The sequence below is a fragment of the Lepisosteus platostomus genome, chromosome 4, assembly GCF_059453375.1.
Source record: "Lepisosteus platostomus isolate fLepPlt1 chromosome 4, fLepPlt1.hap1, whole genome shotgun sequence".
Classification (NCBI taxonomy): Eukaryota; Metazoa; Chordata; class Actinopteri; order Semionotiformes; family Lepisosteidae; genus Lepisosteus; species Lepisosteus platostomus.
The window spans coordinates 56,466,557-56,476,930 of NC_142614.1; the positions used below are offsets into that span (position 1 = coordinate 56,466,557).

Consider the following 10,374-nt stretch of genomic DNA (forward strand, 5'->3'; position numbering starts at 1 on the left):
ATCCCGAGAATTTTAGGAGGTTTCTTGTTCTGCACCAAATATATAGCTTTTTTTAAAAGAGTGGCTCATGTTCATTTTTAAAATATGAGCAGCGCAATAGTTCCAGTACCTGTATACCAAAAAGTATGTACACACTGAAGATTTTAAAAATGTTATCTAGCACACAATTTGTTCACTCTATGATGAAACGGTAGGAGTCTGAAAGATGCTAATCCAACTGGAGGCAAAAGGTATGAGAGTACTGAGAAGTACATATTTTCTTAGTTGTTCCAATTTATACTTAACTATAAAAATGTACACAAATTACACTGAAACAAAATGTAAATGTTGTTCTGTAGGAATAAAATACAGTAAATGTACATACATACATTGGCTCTCATCTGTGCTAAAGACAAGACACTGTGTAAAAGCTAGCTCTTTATTATTCATTTAAAATACTATAACTACTACAGCGTACAGTTGAAAAGGAACAGAAGTTCTTGCACTTTTACACACCTTTCTTTCTTCTCCCTTACTTATTTTTGCTTGTTTCAAACATGACTGTCAAAAGCCTTGAATTTCAACTTGTGTGAAGTTCCCTCCAGCCCACCTGCTCCACGTGCCCTTACTACAGGTCCTGCTCGCTGGCGCTGCCCACCTAACCGCCTCTGTCCCTCCTGATGTAGTTCCAGCCCATGGGTGACCACCAGAGCCAGCCAGAAGGGGTCACAGAGGAGACGACAACCCACACCAAACCATTCCAGAGGACGCAATCCGGACCCAGCTGCTTGCATCTCCACCTCAAGAAGGGCCAACAGGATAGCTGAGGTCACCTCATACAGAATCATCCAGGCAGCAAAACCTAGAAGACCTGCTGCCCGCCGAGCCCATAGTGAGCCCAGCATAAATCCTGCCAGTAAAAGGGTAGCACCGTCGAGTCCAAGTAAGGCATAGTAGTAATACTGGCATTGCACAGGCAGTAAGGGAGTGCCCGCTTCACTGACACGGATAGTGGCCTTGTGAAGGTGGCCACACTGGAAGACAAGCTGCATGGTTCCCACCATCAGGAAATACAGGCCACCCACTGTGGTGCCTGTGCGAGGGCTCATCCCACACAGGCCCTTTGACAGGTAAATCTTCATCGGGTTGAGTGAAGAGGAGTAGAGACAGAAGAACAGTATTGAAGGGAAAGAAAGGAAGAAGGGAGAGGAAGAAAAGGATAGATGAGGGTACAGGGAGACTGGTACGATGGGGAGGGATAGGATGATGGAGGGACAGAGAGAAGAAAAGAGGGATGAAAGAAGGGGAGAGAAACAGAGACGACCACGAAGGGGAAGTGTGATAGGGGCAGCGAAAGAGCGTGCAAGACAATTGTGAATTGATGGGCAGGGAGCCTGGCAGAGAGGAACAGTGGAAAGACCAAAGGAATGGGGGACAAAAGAGTTGTGGGAGGAAAGACAAGGCACAGAGAACAGAAGGAAAAAGTCAAGAGGAGGCAGAGGGAGATAATGGGTGGACAGAGACACAGATGGAGAGCGAAACAAATATAGTGTGGTCTCTGATATTTCTGACTTTCTCCGTGTAGTCTGTTATAATCCAGACACTGTCTTCAGAGCATCCTTACACACATGCCGGAGGTCTCTGTGTCTTCTGTATCAGGAGACAAGATCTGATCGAAATCCAGACTTTGTGTTCTGCACATTTGCCCAGCACAAAATTCAGATTCAGGGTGTCCTGAAATTAGATCAATTTTGAAGAAAATGAATCAGTTTAATTTGTTTTTGTCATACAGAGAAATATCGTTTAATGGTGGAGAAAGAGTCAATATACAAAACCTGGAGGGAAAGAGCTAATTGATTTATAGCAGATATTCAGTAGGGCAAGATGCAAACTTGTCGTAAATTAGGATCCATGAAAAAAAAAATAGTTGGACCTCTTTCAGCATCAAGATCAGCTTACATCAAGAACAGTATAAACAGCCTAATCCTTTATCATTCTATATCATTCTTCTAGAAGAAGAGGTTGCAATAAGAGTAACAGCATACGGGCATAAACTACACATTCAATTTTGTTATCATGTTCAATTTGAATGTGAACATGTTTTGGGGAGTCTTTTGAAAAGGGAAGGTGATAGAAGGTGATAGAAATCTCTTTCTTACTCCCTAAGACAATCATACATTACCTGCCACCAAGTGTGTTTAATCATTTGACTGTATGTGAATATACAGTACATGAATGCAATACCAAGCAGTATTGAATTTCAAGCATTTGCACACACAAAAAATAAAAAAGACAAAGAAAACAACAACAAAAAAATAAATTAATCAATAATTACTCCAAAGGTTGTTATGAGCACAATTACTAAAATAATCTACACATGTACATCCATTTTCTAACCACTTTATCCAATACAGAGAAACCTGTGCCTGTCTCATCAAGCAATGGGTGCAAGGCAGGATACATCTTGGATGGGACACCAGTCCATCACAGGGCACACACAGACAAAAACACAATCACTTACACTAGGAATCTCCTAGAAGCCAATTCACCTACAAGAATGTCTCTGGACTTTGGGAGGAAACCCACATAAATATGGGAGAACATACAAACGTCCCACAGATAGCACCATAGGAATTGAACACAGGATCCTAGCACTGCAAGGCAGCAATGCTAACCAAAGTGCCACTGTGCCACCCATTACTATGGTTATAATTAAAGTATTTTTTAGGAAAAAGTTTAGGAAGAACTGCATTAGTAATCCTAACCTCTCTATGTTCAAATTTGAAGTGAAAACACTATTATCTTCTTCTGATCAAGGCTGATTTACCTGCTCCAGAACTAGTATAATCCTTTTTATATTTTAATAGATTCTTGTAAATTGATAGGTTTTATAAGTTATCTTTAAAGCTCTGAACTGAAGCTCTGTTTCTATTAGCTCTGTGGCATAAATAAATGGAACTGACCTGAAAGGGAGAGGGAGAAAGAATGGAAAAGAAAAAAAGGACTTTTGACTTCAACCAACAGTGGTGTGACAGTCAGAGGTGCTGTATTACAGCTCTTGGGCCCTGGTCTCAGTTCTGAACTGTGGTGTCTTCTCTGTAGAACATGGTATTATCCCTGTGTCTGCATGGGTTTTGTGCTCTGGCATCCCCTACCTTCAGGAGACATGCTATCTAGGTTAATTGGTGTCTGTAAATTGCTGCTGAAATGCATGTGTGAGTGAATCCATGTGTGCATGTGCCCGGGCAATAGACTAGTGTCCTCTCCAGGATGTTGTCCCACTTTGCGCCTAATGCCTGTCTGAGTAGGCTCCAGCACACTGGGACTCTAAGATAAAACAGCTACTGAAAATGGATGGATTTTAACCAGTGTGGTTTAGACAAAAGAATAGTCTAGGTAACAAATTTATCCACTATGTGACAACCCACAAGCTTCAGTCCACAAGTATTATTATCTACTTACAATAATCAAAAGAATAATAAAAAATATAAACTAACCAAACCTTTAGTCAATGTTAACCTACACTTTACATTAATATGTTGCCATCCTCACCAGGAAGGGAAGCATCAAAAGATTCTTTGTTTTTGCTCCCATCTGAAATCTGAAAGAGGCCTACAAGTGCAACATAACTATGTTGTTATGTAATCTGTTATTAATGAAAAAAGAAAAAAATAAGTCAATGTATTGCATTTTATTGTAATTTATTGTATTGTCTGTTATATTTTAGCTACCTTTATACCACACCAGCCTCCACTTACCCGAAATTGTGATTTTTAGAAGAATTTAAAATAGAAAATGAAGTTTCCGATCCATGTATCACCAGTTCAAGTCTTGAGTCAGGACATGAGTCGATTTAAAATTGAAACCGTTAAAACGCGCGAACAGGAGGTTCGTTAGGAATCCTTAGGAAACTCGGTATCGGGAACTTTCTGGGAAAGAGCAGAACTGTCCTAGTAAAACCCACCAAGGTGTCCTAACTTTAGAAATCCACTATGCTGCTGAGAAACATCAATGCTTGTATTAGCTGTTAGTAATCACAGAATTATCTACAAGCCAAATCACGTACAACCGATTGCGAATTTGATCCATTTAAACCATCATAACATCACAGCGTTCCTCCAGTGCAAGACCGCTGTGTTAGAAATCACTGTCGTTTTGTTAATAGGTGCGTCTATGGTGGCAAAAAAAAAAACTATCTCAGCACCTTATATTTTTGTCGAATTGTTGCAGGAACAACTATTACTTTGATAAGGAACCGTGGACACTTATAAGAAATGCACAGTACAACCAAAACAAAACTAACAAAAAGTAACTCGCCTTTCATATTTGAATAAAGGATATGGTGAAAGTATGCGATACACTAAAATATTAGTTGTAAGCAGAACTTCAGACGGTAGTTTTCTGGTCAAGTTGATACTGAATAATTGATCACCATGAAACATTACAGCGTTTGCAACCCTATTGAACGGACAAAGGTGGTATAATGCAGCTCCTCAGTTAAATTTGACAGGAAAACAAATTAACTTTTTTCTTAGTTCATCCTTCAGTTTCAACAAAGTCGTAGTATATTTGAAAGAAAAATAGGCCATATCGAAAATTCGAAATCGGGAAGAATTTAAACCAAAGTTTTGCTTCCTATATAGACGTGAATATCAAGCACAGTTCAGATAAAGCTTTTAAAGCACATTTATTGAAGCTCTCTCGCCTCCTTTGTCATGTCTCCTGCTCCTGCTCTACCTCACCATTAGAGGTCCTCGGAGGATTTCGAATAAACGTTTTCCTAAAATCATGTGTGCTTTACTATCATTAGAATTAATGAACGGAAATTTAAAATGAAAATTGTAAAACAAAGAGAATAAACTTTACCAGATAGATTTTTGTGTTAAAAATAAAAAAAAAAAACCTATTTGAAACATACCTTCTGGTGGTAGGTTGAAAGTCTAATTCATATACAGTCAAAAAGAACTACTTTACTAGATAATGGCGAAGATGTGGTAGACTCAATTTCTTAATGAGGGCACTAGGGCACAGCTATCCAGTACATCCACCTCACACAGAAAATAACTTTCCTTGGATGTTTTCTGTGTCACCATCCCAGAATTATTTTTCCTCATGTACACAATGTAGACATTGTCTAAAATTTGATAGAAAAACATATTTAATAGATAACATATTTCAGAAACGTTACTGGACACCTTAACAATATTATTTTGAATTCTTATAGATTTAGACTCAAAATCACTATGTCCCATTTGCTTCCAGATTTGCAATAGACAGAAGAAATCAGTCAAATTACCTGTATGAAATTTGTAAGCTGTTTTTTCTTAACTGAAAGAAAATGGAAAATGAAAAAAAATATTACGCAGTATTTGTTATGTATTTGGATCTCACAAAGATAACCAAATTAACATTTACTACCAGCATGTCTTCAGAAACCAAAGGAAACCAGGGATATTCAGGTATTACTCCTGGGATATTCAGTCAGAACTCTCTATCCATACTTGTAACCATATAATCACATTTATTTGGAAGCAATAACTACATTTAAGTTTTGTTTTTAAAAGTATTTTTAAGCATAATTCCAAATATTTTAACAGTGTCATTGAAAGGCCTCTATTATCTCCTGTGATTACTTGATATATAATCCTAATAATATTAGTATCAAACATCAGAATACATCAGAATTACTGTCATTGCATAAAGTTTGACATTTTTTAGCAGGTTCCAGTGCCCCTTAGAAATTGTTAAAGTCAATACTCTTTTGGTAGTAATCATGTTACGCATGAATAGCATGATGAGCAAATCTTTATCTCTGGATTTAATTCCATGAACACCTGTGGTCATAGTCAATTACAGTTATGTACAAATGTGTCCTGTCTGTCTGTAGAATGGAAGTTAAAAATAGAGAGTGCTCATGAAATACATGATCTGTTTTAGTGATTCTAAGTGCCCATAATCACATTTTCAATTATTTCTCAACGTGGTCCAGGAAACACAGTACAATAGAGAGGCTGAGTTAGAATTTATCTAAAACATATTTTAGGTGTACATGCATTGGAAGCAGTGTAGTGTATCTAAATCAAGTAAAATCAAAAATTTTGTTTTTTATTTTGTTAAATATATGCTCACAACTACTTCATTTTCTGAATCATCTATGATGACCTATTAGTGCAGATATATTGAAAACAACTTATTGTATAAACCCCATCCCAGCAAGCACAAAACAAAGACAGCATTATACAAAACATTGTTCCTGAAAATTACTGATTGTAATGTATTAAAGTCTGACAAAGCTCTGTGATTAATCATTGCTGTGATGCATGCTGTATTTTGCTTTGTGCAGTGTATGGCTATGATTTTTTAATTTGCACCGTCTTTTTGCAATCTGGGAAGGCAAGGCCAGCCGATACTCCTTAATGAAAGTCATGTATCAGAAAAGCTAGCTCGGATCAGGGATTTGATTGAGGAAACTGAGAGAAATCAGGCAGTAAACCTGCAATTTTCAGCTAATGAACTCCTGTTTAAAAGTTGAAGAAAACACACTTACTTGAGCTCTAATTGAAATTAACTTCTGAAACTTAAATCCCTGGGGATATTTAAGCACTTGAAACCATAAAATAAGCAGGTGTAATTTTGAAATGAAATATTAAAATCTTTAATGTCTTACATTTCGAGCTGGAATATATTAGTTTAGTGACATCATAAGATTAAGATGGAATAAATGTGTATCACATACTTTAAAAAATATATCAATGGAAAATTAGTATTTTAACAGCAGAGCCCAAATCCCAAAGAAATTCATGCATGAAGTAATGCATGCAGTAATTTCTTTGCATAAAATCTTAAAATGACGATTCATCCATTCTTTGAAAAATACACATATTTTCATTTCCAGAATAAGCTTACATTTGTTACTGATAATTATTTTTGAATCATTATCTACATACAGACATCAGGAAAGTGAATCATTGTTAACAGTTTGTATATTAAAAGACTGCATTAGTAATCAACAAAAAGTCAAAACTATATACACTTTTAGCAAAATCAAACTGCTAAAAGAATTAATCCACCAGCTAGGTAATATTAAAAACTGACACCTAAAGAACTCTGGGGCATGTTCCTGTACACTTGACTTTAGAAAGAAAATTATTTTCAAACTTTCTTAGCACGGTATTTGCAAATTAAATACTCTGAGAGATGTTAGAGGAATTAAAATAATCCCCATCCATGCAAATTTAATTATAAGTGAAATTAAATTTTGACTTAAATCAAATTAATAGAAAAACCTGAGGAAGCCTCATCAACCACACACATCACACATCACCTCTATAAAACAATTATGAGAATTTGGAAAATGTCGAAGGCAGTACTTAATCAGTTTAAAAAAAAAACACACACCTGAAGAGAAACATTACCCAATATACAGAATAGCTAGAATTCATAGATTTGTTGCTCCATAAGCACTTTTCTTGCAAGTAAGTACAACTAGAAATCTAGTAAGTAAGTGTGAGTATTGCATAAAAGGTATAAATCATAGCATACAAAGTCATTTTTTCAACAAATAATGTATTTTACTGATGACTTTTTGTAGAACACGTTTAGTCTCATAAGGACATCACCCAATCTTGATAGTGATCTTGATATGTTTCAAAGGGAAAAAGAAAAAGTTGTCTCAGAAGCTATACCACAGTGCCACCCTAGAACTATGTCACCTTTATTCAGTGCTGTACTGTCATCTACTGTGTTTATGCACCTTGATGGTCTGTGCTTACTGATAGTCGAATGATCTTGTGATTCTACTTCTAGGGATTTCCAGACAATGAGGTTGTTAATGGGTGCTCATTGGGTCCACCTTCTGAGGAAACACATGCTTGGCCCTTTTCAAACAGCACCTTTCTGAAGATGGTATAATTATCACAGTCCAAAAACATACTGTTAAATTAATTGGCTTCTGGGAAAGCTGACCCTAGTCTGTGTTCGCTATCGATGGACACGTGTCCCGTTCATGGTGTACCCAGCCTTGTACCTGTTGCTTGCCATTATACTGTAGTCTCTAGCTCCTCCATGACCCTGAGTTAGATGAAGCAGTTCGAGAATGGGTGGATGAATGGATACCTTTGCCTACATCATAGCACATGAGGAACTGCAAAATCATGGCTGTAGGGTTAATTATTATTGAGGCAAAGGGTGAAATGGATGAAGATGATGCCCTTTCCGTAACTATCCTTTGAGTTAATTCTTCAACAGCACTACTTCTGTGCATAAACATTGATGTAAATTATCAGCATATGTTGAACCCCATTTAATATACAATAATGTATAATTAAGGAGAAGCATATACATCCAGATTAAACAGAACCACCCCATGAAGATGACCTGCATGGGTCTTACCAGTGAATTTCACTGACTTTTGATTTTGGAAGTATAAAATAATGTATTTTTTTATACCTGGATAAATTAAATTAAAACATTTTAGCAGAAAAAGAGTGAAATCCAAGCTAATCATTATTGATTGTTTTAATTATTAAACATTTTTTTTTCAGTATAAAATCCAAGTTACAGCTCCATGAGCACCTGCCTGCTTAGATTAGCAAACTTTCAATTCTGTCAATACCCACCAGAGGTCCTCGGTGTCACAGATATTAATAAAAATGTTCTTTCTTTTGGACCTAGTCAACCTATTTAAACAAAGCACTACTATTACAGTTTGACCCGTTGTGACCTAGTTTCCTGCCACCAACACAAAAGATGAAATTAATATTGATGAAATAATAAACGTATATGCAAGTGTACACACAAACACGTAAACAGGAATGACTTCATTGTCTTTTTTTGTAAATGTTTTTGAGAAAGAAATGACATAGTTATGCAATTCAATGTGTTTTTTCAGGAAAATTGACCTAAAACTGTAGTATTCACCTCTGCTGTGAAATATTAAGCAGCTCGGTAGTTAATTAAAACCAGCCTGCTGAAGGTCATTGATCTGAGCTGCATTATGCAGCAGATGCTTTCCCCCTGGCTAACCGGTGGGGAGTGTGTTCTCGGGGCGAGACGTCAAGTCTTTTACCAGCCATCACACTCACAAACCTCCAGAATAACATTTAGCAATTGTGATGAACAGTTGGTTTTCTTTATGTTTCTGCTTCTCCAGAGAGACTATACTTCTGACCAAATTACCTCCTCTCATTATGTGTTCTAGTGTTCTTAAACTTTAGAAGTAAACATTTTATTGCTGACTTGTATCTTGTATCTTTAACAGCCGATTTTCACCCCATATATATTGAGATGACACAAAATCCCCATCACGCTTACACAACAGACTGTCAAGGAAATCTCCCTATTGTGATTACAGTGGTTAATATTTCCACTTCAGACATTCACGTTCTGTATGTTGCTGAATGCGTTTGAGACCCCAGAGGCCAGATTAAATTTTGCCCCCGAGAAATCAATCTTTACTATCTCTTTTATATTTAAATTTGTATCAGGCATTGTCAAGGACACAAGATACATAGAAGTATTACAGTAAATGCAGACACAAGCAAATCCTCACCATGAAAGTATATATTACAAAGCTAGCCACCGATGTTTATTTTGTGAATATGAAGTGTACTGTTGCTCATCTAACACAGTATGAATGTGGAAGTTTTCTGTGAACAGTGACTTTGTGATTGATATTCTCTCTATCCTAATCAAAATAAAATAACTTACAGATAAGCATGTTATGATTTCAGGATGCTGAAAAGACATTGATGGACAGAAAAAACAATTGTGCAGTACAATATCTGTTGTATCAGTCATGTTTCCTGCATGAACTGTATGCTAGAGCAGCTCCCAGTAAGCTTGGCTTTCTCTGTGAATAGCTTGGGATCACTAAATGTATCCTTTTCAAACATATGAAAAAAGATGAGCATTAAAAGTGCTTAGAGTGAAAAGAAGATAAGCCTTCTGAAAAGTGTCTCTTGAATACTGGGAATTTACAGTGTATAGTGTACTTTATATTGCCCAACCACATGAACTATGAAGGTAATAATGCATTTCATGACTGGTAGTACCACAATAGGGTTAAAGATAGCTTATTTATCTGAATAAATTAACATTAATCAATACTTCCCTATTCTTGTTTTTTAGGTGAATTCCTGGGTTGCACCCAATGTACCACTTAAGACTGTTGATTTACCATCAACAATAACAGATTATCTTCAGTAACTGCAAATAATTATTCCAATTTCTTATGAAACAATACCCATGTATATCCTGCACATAATAAGGTGCTGATATTAATACTGTACAGGCTAGTATACACAGCTTTGACTAAACCTAAAGGAAACAAAACGTGCCAGATGAGCCAAATTGCATCCTCTTGTTTATAACATTTCTAACACTGTGTTCTCCTGT

General features: G+C 36.5%; 1 long non-coding RNA gene across 1 annotated transcript; it reads right to left on the reverse strand.

Annotated features, from left to right (window-relative positions):
* Nucleotides 1–404: 404 nt before the first annotated feature.
* LOC148673468 (uncharacterized) lies at nucleotides 405–4,189 on the reverse strand. The gene is made up of 2 exons (XR_015936211.1): nucleotides 3,738–4,189; nucleotides 405–1,713 (listed from the first exon to the last, which is right to left on the reverse strand). It is a non-coding gene; the product is annotated as an uncharacterized LOC148673468 (long non-coding RNA).
* Nucleotides 4,190–10,374: the final 6,185 nt, after the last annotated feature.